The sequence below is a fragment of the Temnothorax americanus genome, unplaced genomic scaffold (assembly GCF_048541705.1).
Source record: "Temnothorax americanus isolate GAGA-0224 unplaced genomic scaffold, ASM4854170v1 Scaffold20, whole genome shotgun sequence".
Classification (NCBI taxonomy): domain Eukaryota; kingdom Metazoa; phylum Arthropoda; class Insecta; order Hymenoptera; family Formicidae; genus Temnothorax; species Temnothorax americanus.
Genome location: NW_027509339.1, coordinates 3,229,820 through 3,248,303, shown reverse-complemented (window position 1 = coordinate 3,248,303; position 18,484 = coordinate 3,229,820). Strand labels below are relative to the sequence as shown.

Sequence of the window (18,484 nt, the reverse complement as noted above, 5' to 3'; positions counted from 1 at the left end):
TAGAAGAATAGTATCGCTTGAAAATAGTTGGATCGTGTCTCTCTGTGGATAAATTCGTTAATATTTTCCGTCCTTCCTCTCGCCGTGGCATTGTTTGACGCGGAATGCACCGCGATGAATTAATCGTCGGTAAACCGCGCGAAAAAAAAGGCGTTGGAACGGAACCCGTAGAAACTGCGCGCGCGGCGCAGTTGATTTGACACGCCTCGAGACGAAACTCCATTTGTTCCCATTTCGAGTTCACGCGTATAGCGATACGTATGTAGTACAATGCTTCAAAACTGCGGACTATAGCAATTACTGGCAGGCAAGAGCGCGTCTATGCAGCCTCGTCGCAACGAGTTAAGCGACACCGACCTCGCTGTAAAGTTTCTTTGATGTTACCCCGAATAACTTCCGTCTACATGTACATGCATCATGTTCTGTTCTGTGTACGTGTGTGGATTCGGATCTGCCGGGATGGAAGGGTGAAAAGGGGGTGGATATACGCTGTCCGCGCGCCCACGGAAATTCGCAAAGCACGACCGCGAGAGGCAAATGGGAAAGCCCTAAGAAAAATGCACTCGACGAGATCGGAAACGAAGAGACTTGTCTCGCTTGTTCTACAATGCATTATGGTCTCGGTGTTCTTGATGCGAATTCAATACCTGTGGAACAAGAACAACCATTGCCGTGAGTTCCGAGTGAAGTTCGGAGTAGCCACATTGCAGGAAAAAAAACATTGTAGTAAAGACAGATAAGTGAGATTGAAGGGTAAATCGGATTAAAGCCACGAACTCGTGCGATTCAAGAGAAATGGCGATTAGACGTTGAAATAATTCTTTGCAACTAAAAGAATATATTACTCCGAGATAAAATTCGCAGTTGAGGGATGAATCAAGTTTCACACAAAAAATTTGCTGAGATTCGAGTGAATTTTCGGTGTAAAACTTGATTCAACCTTCATGAGCTTATCATGTAAGAAATTCTTCCTTTCATCTTATAGTTGTAGGATATTGGTTGTTCTCGCGTTCCAGAGTATCGAATTAATCTTTTAGCCTTTGAATTTATACTTGCATAATATTACAAAATTACGTCTCGCGCGCGTTTGACTTTTATATAATTTTGCTACAAAAGCGTAGCTACAAACTGAGAAAATTAATACCACTACTTCGCGCATGCTCTTTCCTTAACGTGACAAGATTTTAATTAGTTTATATAACAATGGGATATTAAATTGTCGGGAGTAAATGTGGATTCTCGAGACAGATAATTAAGCTGTTTTTTTTTTTTTTTTAATTTACATTATGCACAAAGGAGTAACATACTTCCTAAAAACGCAATTGTAGAATTTAGCGTTGATATACATACTTTTAATTAACACAATGTTTTAAAATATTATATAAAATTTTGTTTTTCTGGAAGGATTTTTTTTCTGTAGTATTATTTCTCCGTTAAAAATTTCGGTTTCGGAAGACATGTGGTTTCGAGATTTGAAATAAAATGTTCTGCGTAATAAATATAATGCATTATAATATACTATAATGTAAGCGTGTAACAATAATTCTTTTGCTGCGTGTGAATTAAATTACATAATTTTAATAAGCGAATAGCGTCTACGGAAATAAAGTGACAAAAATGTAGATATTAAATTATGGGACGAAAATATGTGTAGTATGCGTCTCATTATTCTCGTCGTCGAACACGGTATTAAAACGAGAGAGGTTGCCGAATACGTGCATAAAAAAAAAAGTTTCCCTTCGCAAAGGAACGAAAATCACTGTCGCCATCAATATTCGTGAATTTTTCTTTCACCGATGGAATTAAATCTTGATCAGACTGATTAGCGGAATGTCACGATGCGGAATTACGAGTTTTGTACTGCCAAACACATGCGTTTCGTGGACGCCGGCGATTTCATGGGTCGCGCAGCTGACACGTGGGTCCACGTGCCGGTATTTACGGAGGGACGTTTTTTTCAATGTATTTTACGACACTTTCGGACGGGCAAACGGGCGGACATGGCAAATGACGAAAAATGACGATAATTCGGCGCGGCTCGGGCGCGGACGTGCGAAAACTGTTGTCAACGCTTCCTCTCGGAGATAGCGGCGAAAAAAGTGAGCGAAAAAAAAACTCGCGAGATAGACACGCGCGAAATCGAAGGAAAAGTGTTACCACTCGTGGACGATTTCGCGTGATGGACGTGTCCGAGAGCTTTGTTTCGTTGCTAGCCGCGAAATCGAATTTCGGTGCATTCGAGCGCTCGTTCGATTCCTATACGTTCTTCCTGCACATAATGACAAAACAGATTAAATCACGGGCGATCGTGATAGAACCCAGCGAGATAAAAAAAGATAATGATAACGCAATAAATAAGTATCGTTACTTTTCCTCTTATTTATGATATCATAAATAAGAATATCATAAATAAGAATATTAATAATTCTTCAGCTATTAATATTTCATCCATATTACGATTGTTGATTTTTAAATCAAACTTATTTGATTTTTTGTGAAGAACTGTCCTCAAGGAGAAATTACAATTCTATTATAGAGAAAATAGTAGAGATTCACCGACGTCAATCTTGCTTAGGCAGCTATTAGTCAGACAGGCTTCATTAGCAGGAATAATTAATGATTCCGTCATCTCGGTGCAAGGATAATAAAGCGTCTTTCTTTGATGTGCATGTATAATCCAAGCAGAAAAAAAACAGCTTTAATGCTCCAGTGCTGTGTCTTATTCGCGACACTCCCTGTCATTGATTATAGACTTCGACAGAAATGGAGAAAATTTACTCAATCACGGTTATCGATTAATCGTCGTCAATGGAGCCGCCAATTCAAACATGAAACTCATCTAACTGATGATAACTGCTCACGGATTAAAGAATCTTCCCTTTCGGAAAAGAGACTTACTATTACGGCAGTCCCATTCGTTCGTTTCCTCCAACATCAATGAAGTTTGTATCTGGCGCACGTGGCGCGTGTGTATCCAGGTTGAGTTAGTGACGGGCGGGCTGTCGCCAGTATGTGCCAGCTGTTTCACTACTAGCCGTCCTCCCTGCGTCCCTCCTTCGCGACGCCGTCATCCTCGGTTTTCGGTCACCACCGCCGACGCCGCGCCTTACCTCCGGCCGATCTGAGCTTTAACAATCTTGTACGAACGCCGAGAAACCGGGAACCTTTGCTCGTGCGCCGCAGCTGTGACGCCGTTCGGCATATCATCGAAATATTATCTTGGCAAATTTTAAGTCTAACCCCAAAGCCCTCTACCCCTTTTCACGCCACATTTTTGGCATTCCGTTCTTCGACTCGCTGTCTGCTTTCTGTCTGGCCGCGCGGCGTGTCTGATGCATGAACACCCTCGTGACTCATTTTCGATTATAAAATTATGATGTGATATATTTTACGAAAAGATGATTTGAAGAAAACATAATCCTTCTACACAATAAAATTTCGATTCTTTTTGAACGCATGTAAAGAGACAGAGGGGGAGAGACAAAAGGAGAGATTAAAATAATTTTCCGTTCTATTTTAGTTATATTTGTTTGATTTCCTTTTAATCATTTGTGTTTCCGTTACATAGAAAATGATGCAGAGTCGCATCAATACTTTGTTGCGACAAACGATATTTTCGTTGTGAAATTGTGAATTTGTGAAATACTCAAGATAAAGTAGTCAAAAAATTCAGTAGTTTATACGCTCCGATTTATACATAATTTAAATTGAACTTCAAATGTCGATTCTGTCTGCTTTGAATATCATATAATTAAAAAATGCGAATAAATGCCACTCGAAGAGCAAAATATCACTACACATAAGTAGTTAAAACAGATTTTATCTTAAATAAATTTTTCTTATTTACTTTTATTTACTTTAATAGTAATTTAATCTAAAATTTAATTTAAGACTCATATTTTATATATTATTTGTATCATAAAAATTGAAAATTAACAAAAATTATAAAAAAAATTATATTTGTGAACAATCTTTTGTTGAGTAAAATTTAATTAAACTTAATACAAGGTCTGAGGCATTCGATATATATTTTCATAATTTCCATACGAATTTTTATAAAACGCATTATGCCTTCATATAACGGCAGGTATTCTCTAATGAAAAATTTGGCTTTTTCTTACATTATGAAACTTCAAAAATAAACGTCGAAAACTTTTTAATCAAAAAATCGTGACATTTTCGTGTTAACGCACGAATGAAATATATATTCGAGTTGTCAAAACTGACTTTATTATTGATATGTCAAAACAAGGCAAAAATATCGATTGTCTCGATAGCTAGTCGAAGTTTGTTGAAACACACACACGGCGCTCACGAAGTGTATCGCGTCTTATTTTCCTCGTTAAATATAAAACAGATGCAACAAGGCCCGAGGAAATAATACCTAATGACAGTAATTAAACGGCTCCTTTGGAAGCGGCAGTGCGTAATTATAACGGCCGATATTACACAATCAGGATGATATAAAAACTTCACCTCCTTTGTCTGCAATGTACCCTGCCTCTCCCTCACCGGCAACTTTCCCCTTTAAACTTTTTGGAAATTTTATTTGTTGGCCAACACATAATTTTTCGCTTTGCTTACTGTTTCATAAACCGAAATAGAAAATTGAAAGTTGTGTTTAATAACTGATTGAAAATGTAATTTATTTTCGTATTAAACATCTTTCCCTTATATATAGAATATTTAAGAAAATGCAAATAAACTTTTTTAAAAAACTTTTGCAATAAAATACGTAGGAAATGAACTAATATAAATATATATCATTTAACATAATTTTTCTGCTTTTTACCTTTTCATTTATCGTTCATATTGAAATGCCATTATTACCCATAATACACGAATTATAATGTACTGAAATTCTTTTTTTTTTAATAACTGGTCTGCGCTCCAGACATCCCTTTTTTCTTTTCTTACTCACTCGCGTTCTATGTACGTTCGCTCTCGCCTATTACTTATACTGCCGTGAGGAATTCGCCGGGATCCAGGACTGGCTCTTTGTCGTCTCGCGCGCTTAATTTCGGGGATTCGTTTTATTACGAACGCGGCGCGCCGTGTTGTATACGGGCGCGCGCCGAGTCGTCGTTCTCGGCGTAGCGACACCATCGTTTCGGGGTTTACGACAATTTTCGGTACACCCCTTTAAACGAGGAGGCAAATGGCCGTAATAAGCTCGCGGAGTAGTTCGGACACTGCGGTTTGCATAAGAGCCACCGGCAGCGTCGGGGTGAGTTAAGGGACATCCCCGGGACTCCGAGGATTTGAGCCGATGTGTAAGAAAGGGCTGCTTCGCCTAATTAACAAACTGCCGGTGCACGCGACACTAGATGCGTTAGGTACTAATGCACCGCGACTGTAAACGCGGAGAACGATATGAATTGCGTATTTACGTAGTCTGTTGCCGTTACGAGCTGCGAAACAAGGTGTAGGTAGGTGCGGGGATTGATTGCAAGACGACGCGATAATTCTACCTTTTATCATATATTGCAAGAAAGAGACAGAATTAAACCCACCGCGAGGTAAAGTCCTTCTGCAAAATATTGGAATTTCAAAATGGTTTTGTAATGCGCGGAATAAGTTTGATGAACATCGTTGTAATGAAGGGAAATGTCACTTTGAAATTCACCGTGTTCTTAAAGCTAGAACTACATCTATCGTAATGTGTTCACCGTATTCACCGACCGTCGTAATTCGTAATAGCTATCGTAAGCTCATCGTATAATGAGTTGATTCAGCTTGAACTCTTAACGATTACGACGCTTGTCTGGCGTTACAACATAATTTAACCCGTCAGCTTTCTCGACGTGCGAAGAAAAATCTGTTTATAGATATATTGGCATAGATATACGGTTCACGACGGCTTCATTGCTTACGACCACGATCAAAGCATTCGGCAATTATAGCCTCCCTTTCGCGTGCGTACGGTATTCAATTATTAAGCGAGATTTACATTCGGACGTGAGCACTGCTTAAGGAGGTTTATTCACGGATTAACGGCAGAACGAAAATATCGGGTTACGACAAATGTTTACATGCAGCACGCTCCACCGGTGGGTATGTAAATCCCGTGTTACCGACTACAGCTCTCGGCGCCAGCAATATTACGATCTCAATCTCAACGAGATCTTCCGGTTTTATGGCTTGCTACTCCCCGTATCCATACACGCGGACGGGATATCGATTGTAATAGCACACGCGATGGATACACGGAATCCTGAGTGCAATTACGCTATTTATCGTTTCATCGCGATTATTGGTTCATAATCCGACTCCCAATCATTTTTCCCAGTGATCTCGATAGTTTCCAATTTATCCAGCTTTTGGAGAGAACAAACTTTCGCGAATTTGGATTTTTTGAACAGAAATACTGTTTTCCGCATGCTGATCCGTTTGCTAGAAATTAGATAGAAATTAATTAGGATCTGCGCGAAGTGGAAAATAAATTGGGGTGTCAGGATAGGACAACGGAGAACGAGATGGCAGTCATCGCAGAAAATCAAAGATATCTTTTCCGCCGCGCGGACAATCGCCGCGCTTTTTATAAAATCTGTAATGAGTGGCTAACAATGAATGTGGCCATCGTACCGAAGCAAACCTAAACTGTCCATTTATGTATATATATATATATATATATATATATATATATATATCTCACGGATTGCTGCCGTTTCACGTTTCGTTAACCATCATCGATATCCGATGCTTTTAATTGGAGTATCGCGTGTCAATCAATTAATGGCGTCGTAATTCTCCATTCTCACTAATGATTTATTCACCACCGATTCTCTATGTTTTTTTTTATCCGTCGCCCATAAAATTACCATCAAGTTTTTAATACGCGATCCAAGATATGTGTATACTTAAATAAAGTGTTCTCCGATAAAATGTCGGTTTTTTTTAATGTCCTAATTAGAAAATATAATCCGAGTGCCATGTAGTTAATGTGAAGTTAAAAATAAATTATTTTTTTATTGTATTATATAAAAAAAAACGTTATGTATATATATATAAATATAAATGCATTATTATCATAATGCATTTATTATATAAATATATAATATAAATTCTTTATTATATAATAATGCATTTATATATATATATATATACATAACGTTTTTTTAAAAAGCATTGTTCTGGTTTAAAATTAATGATATATCATTAATTTTAAACTAGAACAATGCTTTTTCAAAACATCACATTTAAAATTTAGTTTCTGTAACATTTTTTAAGAGATTCTTTTAAAATTCTCTTGTATTTATTATTATTGCAAAAGATTAATTACCTATATATTAATTTTAACTGGTGGAAATATGTATGTATCCTAGATGTGGAAAAGTTGTGTTTTTATACAAAAAAATAGAAATCAAAGAGAGCAACGATAGAATTTACTGACAGATCATTTTCTTGACAGTTTCTTTTTGAATATTATTTTAATGACGGTTTCCTTTTACTAGCAGATAATATCGCTCCCACGCGAGAAACTGTTTTGCGCAAGATTGTTCGTGATACTTACATTGTCAGCGAAATTTCTATGTATATGTATAACATAGAGACTATGAGAACGAAATAAATATATAAATATATCAAAATATGTAAAACACTATGAAAATGTAATTAACAGTGTCACTAGTAAACTGGCTGTGTACTTTAAATAATGATGAAAATTTCTCACTTTTAACTTTGAATATAATTACATAAATATACAAGTTCTTCAAATAATAGCATAAAAAGTTCGTGATTCATGGAAGAATATAATTATAGCAGTAAATATTTTATTGATTTTATTATTTCTAGATATTTTGAGCAATTAAATTATTAGAAAATCTAATTTAGAATAATAGGTATCCTGAATCGCTTAAGAAAGATTTTTGCTGCTCGAAAAACATGTGAAGATATTGATCTTGTCTCATATAATAGAAACGGAATAGCTAGATATTAACTTTTTATTCGTCGTCCATCACAAACCATGTTGAGGGGCTCCTCGTCGCGTATTGCGGCGGTCATCGCGATCACTGCGAAAAAATCTAAACAATAGCCGCGTCGCTCTCTAAAGCGAAGAGGGTGGAAACAATGGCTATATATAATATATATCTTATATATATATATATATATATATATATATATATATATATATATGTAGGTCCAGAGGTATGTTCCGGGACTGTTTACGTTTTTTGAAATATACAGTCCTGGAATATAACGCATATATATGTAATCAGATTCAAAAAACTGTCTCGAAAAATGCCGTAGGACATCAATTTTTTCCAGGACAGTCCTGGAAACTGCCAAATGTCCCGGAATATACCGATATCAAAAATAAAAGTCCCGGAACATACTTCCAGACCTACATATAATATATATGTATACGGTTATGGAACTCTTCGCTATTGCGCCCCGCGGCGATAAGCCGTCATAATCGCCCGTGTCCGTTCGCACTATGCAGTGTAACATACACGCGTTTTTTTCACCCTGGTGCATGAGCGCATACATGTACAAAAACGCTGTGTTTTATATAAAATATAAACAGCGCACACGCAGTCTGTGCCAGTCGCGCGGTACAGCATTAGCGGTGGGCGTCGAAATAATACTTCGCGACGCTGTAAATGTTTACCGTTGAGATACGACCAAGTGTCGCAGCGCCGACGACGCGACACACTTTTCAAACTGTTCGCCTTTTTTTTAACAACGGGGAAAAAGTATAAACGGGAGAAAGCTGTTCTCTCGTTCAGTTTTACGTCCAGATCACTTTTAATGCCTCGAAAAAGTTGGGAGCAATAGGAAGAGAAGAGAATTCCAAGGATGAGAAGGAGTTGCATTCCTCCTCCGTTGGGATAAACAAGAAATGTTAAAAATGTGATAGAAGACTATCAATGAGCGAGTTCCGCTTTTCCGCGAAATAATGCAGTATCCTTGCTACACTGTAGCAAGGATACTGTAACTGGCAGAAGCTAAGAATTACTTCGCCTAAGAATCACTACGGTCAAGTAGTCGCCAAATATTTTACGTTCGTCCCCGGTCTTTGGAAAATAGTTGCTTCGCACAATGACGTTCAATTACCCTTGCGTATGCAGAAATCTTCTACGTTCCGTGTTCGCGTTGCGCAACGATCGACTTCTATAGCGCGGAATTTTTGTTGGACTGAATATACCGGGTTCCATTAGAACGGATACTTTTAATACCGCTATTGAGATCTGTTTGCCGATGACAATGCGGACCGCGGTCTGGGAGCCGACTGTGAAGAGGCAGCGGGATGTGTCGGTGAGGGATGGAACGGGACCGGCGGTCGCGGGAGGGAGGTTATAGAGGAAAGAGGGACGAGGTAGGCGAAGAAGGGTAGAGGGTGGGCGAAATGGAGGATGAGGAAGCAAGAGCAGAAGAAGGCGGAGGAGGAGGAGGAGAAGGTGGAGAAGGGCTGGCTGCCGAGAGACGCGCCACGGCACAATGGGGAAAATTAATCGCTGAAATCTGGGTACAATGTAAAAGAGTCGCGAGGTTGGGGTTGACTGGGGGTTTATGAAAAAAGGTATATGACTCTCCGGCGCAGCCATAAGTCAGCGATTTCCTCTGGTACATTGAGCCGGCGCCCGCGGCCGAGCGAGCGCGGCCAACTATCTTACGAGTTCTTATATATCGGGGAGGCGGCTGCCGCCAGCGCCGGTGTAAGCCGCAGGACGTGTCGCGTATGTCATTTCGACCGACCGACCGCGGCGTTATCTCCAGACCGTTCTTCGGTTGCGTTCAAAAAATTAGGGGAAACATTACCGGTTATCGGGGCCGGGTTCGGCTCCGCTCGGGAGGAAGAACTGATTCCGGCTCTCGCCGTTATATTTCTCGCTCGAGCGCGAGCTCCCACATCCGCCTGTTTCCACCCCGCGACGTCTCTCTTACGCGATTGCGGATAAATTCCGCGTTGCCTTCCTGAGCTCACGTTACATGCAGCCGATTTTAAGCACGTAGTCAGCAATATGTACGTTGGATCAGATTACATCACGTAATGGTTGCGTTAATATATTGGCATTATTATCGTCGTTAAGAATATATACTAATCGGAAAATAAAACTAGCGTGTGAGAAAATTAGAAAAATCTTGAAAATTTGCATCTATCGCTATTTGCATTAATTTTAAAGTTGATTCATTACGTATAATTATTTCCACATGCATCAATATTTCTGACAGATTGTATATATAAAAAATCCATCAGGGATTATATATCATACGGATAATTACTCGTGGAAAATATGTTTTATAGATATATGACATAATTCAATGCGTTAAAAAATGCATCAGGTAAATGTAACGGCAGCAAATCGGAATCTTTTCGTTGCAACTTACGCGCTATGCACTTTGAAAAGCTTTTTCCCCGGGAAGTTGTTAAATATTCACTTGACTGTGATAAACCTTAAGCTACCTTAAGAAGTCCTCCGGGGCCCATTACTTCTGCTTTACCACGCCTCACGGAAACGAAAGTTCCTTGTTATTGGAAGCATGTAAGCTATCCGATACACTCGACCCCGCGGCTTCGCTGTGCAGTAACTTCATTACAGTAATAGTTAAAAATTTTCAAGACCTGCCTCGTTACGGAACTTTTCGTTTTACTTGGGAGAATTTAAGTAATCGCCGCCACCCGGCTCGTAACGCTTTAAATATATTCTATTTTTTATGGAGGCTACGCGATAATGCGGTAATAAACAGATCAGTGATTCCCTAAAGTACATGAATATGACGTAACTCGAAATTTATGAAGAGGATATTTTGTACGTTCTAGAATATTTTATCCTCCTCTAACGGCCTCCTAAAACATCTCTCCGTTCTTCACCAACTAATCACAGCCGCAAAAAATTATTATCGGAAATCCGTCGATCTTCATCCAAAGGAGAGTTATGTTTTCTAAATCACGATATATAAATTTTGTTGCTTGTTCTGTTCTCGATGCGAAACAAATCCTGTCGGAACACTGCGAGCATCGTATCAAACATTAACCCGATTCCTCGGTGTCGTAAAACCGTGAACGACACACGCGCCGTTCCAAAACGGAAACTGCTTTCGTTTTAGGATACGAGGGCTACATATTTTTGTGATATCAAGAATAATCGTTCTCTCTTTCTCTCCCCTCCTCCTCTTTTCTTTTTTATTCTAAATAAAAGATCACAATATATATCTTTAATTCTTACAGTCAAACCTTGGAATTATATTTATGCATAACATTATGCAAAAATATATTATGCAAAAATAATAAATGATTTAAATATCAACCAATGTAAATATAAAATAATATAAAATAATTAACGAAAGAATGTGTAAGGTAAATGTACCAATGCCGGAACACTTAAGCCCTATGTCTGGACACCTTTATCATTTTAGTTTTTAAATAAGTATAACGCGAATTAAAATTAAAGATAAAAATATAATACAAGAAAAATATTATCTTTGATTCTTTGATTTTAATTTGTGTTATAACTTATTTAAGGACTAAAATGATAAAAATGTCCAGACATATAGGAACGTGTCCAGGCATTGCATGGTACGTTTACCTTAATTGCATGTCTTTTTTGATATTTTTAGAAATACATGTATGTGGAACGTAAAGGTGTAAAATTTTAAGAATGGTTTTCCGAAGAATACGAATCTTACAAAATATGTCATACATATCTCGTATATATCTCGATACATAGGTATATACGTAAATTCAATAATTAAGAAACTGCCATCTTCGGATCGGCAGTATTATCCGGCTTATTCCTTTCTTCTACCGTCTCAGGTCGACCTTGTTATCCGTGATTAACTCTCTTTGCTTCGACGCTGTTCGCTATATATTTAATTAATTACATCCTAATATTAATTATAAACGAAAAATCTCGCGGGCTATAATTATCTGAAATTGAAATATATCGCTGATTAAATTTATATAGTATAAAAGTCCACATATATTGTAATCTAAACTGAATAGATATGAGAGCGAATTTAAGAAGAAGACGTGGAAGCGTATGCTGTTATCTGTCTTTTTTGAAAAAAAAATGAAAAGAAACAAAAAGAAATTAATATCAAAATTTGCTCTCTTTCTAAAAAAAAAAAAAATTGAATCCACCTGTTGGTCGAATATAATTTTTATTTGTTACAACAATATCAACCTTTAACATAATAATCTCTCTTTTTAAATAGGAATAAATTGCAAAAAAACATTTAGCAATAAGAAAAATAAAAATAAAACTTTTAAGAGTTTTAACTCATTTATGATTGCTAAACAATTAATTTTTCTAAAATATATATTTGCAAGTCATGCATTTTGGCATTTTATCTGACAAACGGAGATAATGGAATTCAGTATCCGATACACCATACACGTGACAATTATTAAAACAGAGTCAGCGTCACTTAACGATCGTCATTTATCGTAGTTTAACGGAATTATAATGATCATCCCCATACACATGCGCGTGACACCGACGTGTTGCATTCATCAATATCAGAACAGAATTACGGCGAAAATTGCAGATATAGACAAAATTGCCGGAAGGATGTTCGATGTGATTTTACAAAGTTTGTATATTATTAAAATGTAAAAACAGAAATAAGAAAAAATTTAGTCTTCTTGACAGTAAAAATATAAAAATAAATTAATAACAATATATGTCTATCTTTAATTGCTTTCGGCGTAATGCTACATGCAATTCTATTTTCTTATCTTTTGTGTGTTTATATTTATCAAGAAAGAGAAATCTGATTTTATCTTCTTAGGATTAATATATCGTATTTTTCGTCCTGTCCGCGGATCAAGAAACCCACATTCAAGAAACGCAATTCACTATTTTATACTGTGTTACATACACTTAGGTACCTGTCCGCATTAGTGCGTCGATGCATGCGTATTTGTAATGAGCGGCACCTCGGTTTTAGTTGCTGACATCACTTCATAAATCAACGTGCAGCAAAAACACCAGGAGCTGGTCAAGAAAAGCCGCAAAACAATATTCATGTCGCAACGTAACTCGCGTCGCATCGACGTAACCGAGTGAATAATTCCAACGGAGAGATGTGGCCGACATCAGTGATAATAACATAAATACTCATCAATCGTCTTTTAATTGCTTCTGACATAATGTTATATGCTATTCTATTTCCTATTTCTCCCCGTTCTTTGTGCGCTCATGATTATTTAGTGGCTGTGCATTATATTGTTGACTGATTGTGATCATTCTCTAAATATCACACGCTACATTAAAAATCAATCACATTGTTCTGTTCAAATTATTAAGATAGATAGGATACATATAAGATAATACAGATATTTTAGAGCACTAATAATAAGAATAATGGCTATAATACCTATATATGGATAATCTCGGATGGCCTATTTTTCCAACTTATTCCAACTTATGAGAGATTCTTATTGAGAAGTAATTTTATTTTTACGTTAAACAAAAACAAAATGGGATTACGATATTTTCAGCAAAGCAGATTAATTACTGCTGCAATCGTTTTATAACAAAAAATAGAGTTTATATACCAATATTTAATCGATATTTTAAGTATACTTTAAATATGCAATCGCAATATATATTAATATTCTTCTTATTATTAAAATCACATTTTTAATTATTATTTTTGCGATTTTAATATATAATTACAAGAAATGTCGATATTTTAAATGTTTATTTTGAATTAGTTACACACCGATTTAACACAGTAGCGAGTACACCGATTAAAAAGTGGAAGATTAACGTGTTTGTACATTTTTAATTGGTATTAATATCATAGGTTTTTATTTTCAGTTATTATTCAAATTTTGTTTTAAAAGTATATTAACTAACTAACGATATGTTAACTAACATATTCAGAATAAAATTTTATCTTGAAACACGGATATGAGAACGATTATTTATGTAAAATCTACGTTTGTTATACATATAAAAGATTCTAGATATCCACGCGAAAAGATAAGCAAAGCTTTGCGATGTAAACAAACAATTAAAAAAAAACGAACAAATTATTATTTAAAATTTGTACTACATGCGATGAATAAATCAATGGGCAACATTCGCAATACGCGAGATTTCTGTAGTACATTCGATGGAATGCGAGTCATTCATATAATTATTATTGTTTTACACGATAATATATACAGTTTGAAAAACATTGCGCATTTTACGTGATTTTGATGATATCTGAAACAAACCGAACTATCGATCGCAATAATCGATCGATCATATAAAGTCTAACGTTCGTTTTAGTTTCTAAGGCTGTATACCTTTTAAGACATTATGTTTATTCTAAATCTTAAAATAATCCCGAAAAACGACGATTGTCACGTTCGGTGAAGGATAAGTGATCTAACAATTTGGTCAAATCAAGATCCCTCCACCGGATGGCACGTCCATAAGTTACCAACTTAGAGAAGAATGATCTTTAAAATAGAGAGCAAGTAGATATGTCCTTCTATTAAACTCTATATAAGACTAATTTTTAAAAGAAAGTTAAGCAATCTATCGAACATCAACGGCCCCCATTGCAGGAAGGAACGAATTTCTCAGATTTTCCGGATTGATCCTGATAGGAGGGCATTTCACCAGCTAGAATCGACAATAGTCATCGTTTCTCGTATAATTATAATGCAAATTTAAAATTCATATCATTGCATATTGCAATTTGCCTGTATATTTTCAATATTCAACTATTCTTCCATTACTAAAATACATTGTTTTTAAATAACTGATTAATTAACTAAAGATAAAGATAAAGATTGTCGATATTAAAATTAACGAGTAACAAGAAAAAGTGGAATTAGAAAGTTGAACGCGGTTGTGCGTGAGTAAGTTTTATAAAATTTAATTAATGGTACATCGTTTTTATTAAAAAAGAAATAAAAACATGGATAAAAAATATCATTCGTAGTAAAAAATGACTACAAACGAGTATATTTAATAAAACGATTTAATAATTAATCATGTTCTGAACTGGCAAGATTCGCTCGGAAATAGCTTTGAAAAAGAAAAATAAAAAATTAAAGACTTAAATATATTTGATTGTAATCATTTTTTAATTTAAATTTTTATCTTTTTTATCTTTTATTTCTTTTCTTTTTTATCTTTTTATATTATATATATTTTTATTTAATAAAAAGTCATATCCATTTCACTGCTATCATTTATCAGTAAAATACAATCAATATACTATAATATACTAGTATTAATAAAAGAACATTTATTGAGGAGAATAAAATTTTCTCTTAATATACTAATCACTTTCGTGATTCAATTTCAAAATTGTATTATTGATGTCTGCTTTTTGCCGAAACAACTATATTTCCAGAAATCCCGGAATTCAAGAAGACTCGAATTTAATTCCGGCAACTATAGAATCTGCAATTTTCAACGGGGCACCAAACCGACGAGAAACAATCCTCCACATTGAAGATCGTTATGACTCTTTACTAGTACGGATGCTTTCGTTAACGTCCACCTGACACGAAGGACAGAGATAAGGCCCATTTGTTGAGTCAGCGATTGTGCCTAAGAACGTGGAAACAACGCGATACTCTTTTGCAATGGACTTTAAACATTTATCGCGAAAAGTAGATTAGGAAATACTTCGGCGGATATCAAACACGACGCTAAATTTACAAATACGTTTAATCAAAAGCAATAGTATTTCATAATTTTTGATTTCCATAACCGATAATACAATAAAATTTACAATTTTGCAATTATTTTGTCGAATGTATAATTCGCGATGTTGAAAATATCTACGTCAAATTTTACAAGCGAGAAGCTAACATTCGATCATCGGTTTTTAGCATCGAGTTTTTATACTGTTATTTAAAACACTTCTATATTAAAAACAATAAAAATAATGATAATCTTAAAATTCGAGATCAGATCTCTAAGATAGTACACTAACCTACAGTCGCGATCATGCGAGATTAGAGAAATGTATTTGGAATTTTTTCATTTATGACCAATTGAGTTTCAATTCAAAACGGTATCTTTCCGTTTCTGATTACATGCGATCGCACATGTGTGCAATGATATTGTAAGTTTACTTCGGTAAGGTACCACATTACCGTCCATCTGTTGATTTTCATTTTTTATTTTTCTAGCCAAATTAAATTTATCTTTTTGTTACTCTTGATCAATATCCTTCATTCTAGCTATAGTCAGAGATCGACACGAAGGAGAAACACTCCTGCTGACTAATTATTACCGACAATTCAGCGTAAAACTTTTACGCTTCTGTATAATTCGCAAAACAGAAATGCGCCGCGAAGGGACCATTATGTTAATTAACTTAATTAATTAAAAAATTTCCAGTAATGTATATTTAAAATATGAATTAATTTCACGTTTATATTCTTGATATGCGTGCTCAATACTTTTAACAATATTGAAAAAATACATCCAATCAGATATAGGTATATTCATTTTGAAAAAAAAACTTGATATTAAACGCATATTCTATTTCGAAGATGCAATTATGTTTCACGGATATTAAGAATTTTATATTAAATTTAACAATACATTATAAACAATATATATAAACGTATGTAAAATTTTTATAAATATAAAAATAAATGAATGAAAATTATAGAATTCGAGACTCATATATGCGTACTTTCATCGATTTGAATGATCACTACTGTCTTACAATTTTATTATTATTATTCGTTGTTAAATCTTAAAAACATACCGTGTGAGAAATTCAAAATGAATGACATAAGATTAGGGAGGGATAATTTCCCGTACAATTAGTCTCAATAAAAATATTTCTATGTATTTTATTTGTAAATTATTAAAATTATCTTTTATATAACTTCCGAAACTAACGTACTATACGATGAACCGACTGCGTCGCTGGGTTTTAACTGGACCCTTCCATCTCGCCGAAGTCGTACTCAAGAGAAGGAAAGTATCATTGGTGAAAAGCTATGTAATTATAGGTACATTAAAAATGTTCATTAGATTTTACTGAAGAAATGATTGCAATTTCGTTATCAGTAGTATAGATTTACTGGATGCTGCGGCCGATTGAAATTCGTAATGTCCCAACAGCAGGCACTTCTCCCATTCTGTTTTAGACGCAGTAAAGCTAGTTCATCATATTAGTACTTGTTCAATTGAATGAGTAGGGTATTACGTAAGATATTGAGGATATTACGTAGGCGAGCAAGAGAGCCGTATATTCAATATTCAATTCAACGATTTTGACAGAGGTCGCATTATTGGCATGAGAGATTTAAGTGCGTGTACTTCTTCAAAAGCGTAACTCAATTCTCTCTTAGTATTCTGTCTTTTTATAAACAGTAGTGTATTTTAGTTTATACATTTCCAGGCAACGAATTTATATGATATTATACATTTATTCATAAATAATATACGTTTATATTATTGTTAATATACTATACAGATATCTAATACATGCATCATATACAACTGTTATCTAAATATAAAATAAAGATTATTTTGTGACTCACCGATCAGAATATGTAACAACAGAATTGTTAACTTTCACTTTTTTCTCTTCTTAATTTCTTTTCTTTTTTCTTTTAACATTAGCGGAAACAGCGGGTAATCAGACGATCACGCGCGAATATTAAAATATAACTTATATATCACATTTTACACATCACTTCCAAAATTTATTCCGTTTTTGAAGAAATAATGCGAAGCTACTTATACGGAGCAGTTTATAGTGGTACCGCATTGCTTGAGTGGCGGCATACAAATGGTAGCGCGACCTTGTGTATGCATCAGCACGCCGCTGTGCGCCGCACAAATACGAGTAAACGTACGCCAATAAGGCCGCACGTCAATCGAATTGTCTCTCTCATTTTCATGAAATATTTAATATATTATAAGGAATAAACAAATATTTTCTTCTCCTTTTCAAAATAATTTTGATAAATAGGCATGTAGTATTGGGTTCATGGATTTGATTTTGCGATTTATATACTCTATTCAAAAATAATCATTGTGAAATAATAATGTTTGACAAAAAGTGTGTAATAATATCTTAACTAAATCTGAAGATAATTTCCCTTTCAATAAATCTATGAAACATTATGTACTTATACATTTATAATTATTCACAGATTAATTGTATCAAATTAAAATAAAAATTAATTTGACATTGAGATACGATAGGCAAGTGCGGAATTATAAATCTTATAATTATAAATCTTATAATCGTTTGCCACACGAAAATATAAGATCCAACAGACTTAAAAATTATTTATTAAATTGTATTGCACTTCAAGACCTGTTTTAACTGAATTCTTCAATAGAAATGCGATTATTAGGGCGGCATGAACGTCATGAACTATAACTTAATGTATTTTCGAATTACAATGCATACTGGCAATCATGCAGACAGCAATCCGGCAAAGTTTATCGATGGTGAGTGAAACCAAAATCGTAATACACACCGAAGAACGGGCGAGTCCGCCGTCGCATTGTCACTTGTCGCGTATAAAATTTTTCTCCCACGACGAGAA

The 18,484-nt window shown here is 35.2% G+C and overlaps 1 protein-coding gene across 3 annotated transcripts in view; it reads right to left on the bottom strand.

Moving 5' to 3' along the window:
* The window catches only part of LOC143897341 (lachesin), a 156,039-nt gene that overhangs the window by 87,977 nt on the left and 49,578 nt on the right, over positions 1 to 18,484 (bottom strand). For 2 of the 3 annotated variants that reach the window (XM_077405939.1, XM_077405942.1), the window contains exon 1: positions 17,465 to 17,719. The exons of the other annotated variant lie outside the window; for it this stretch is intronic. The gene's annotated coding sequence lies outside the window, so the exon portion shown is untranslated. Of the gene's footprint in view, positions 1 to 17,464; positions 17,720 to 18,484 lie in introns of those variants that run through there. 3 annotated transcript variants of the gene reach the window in all.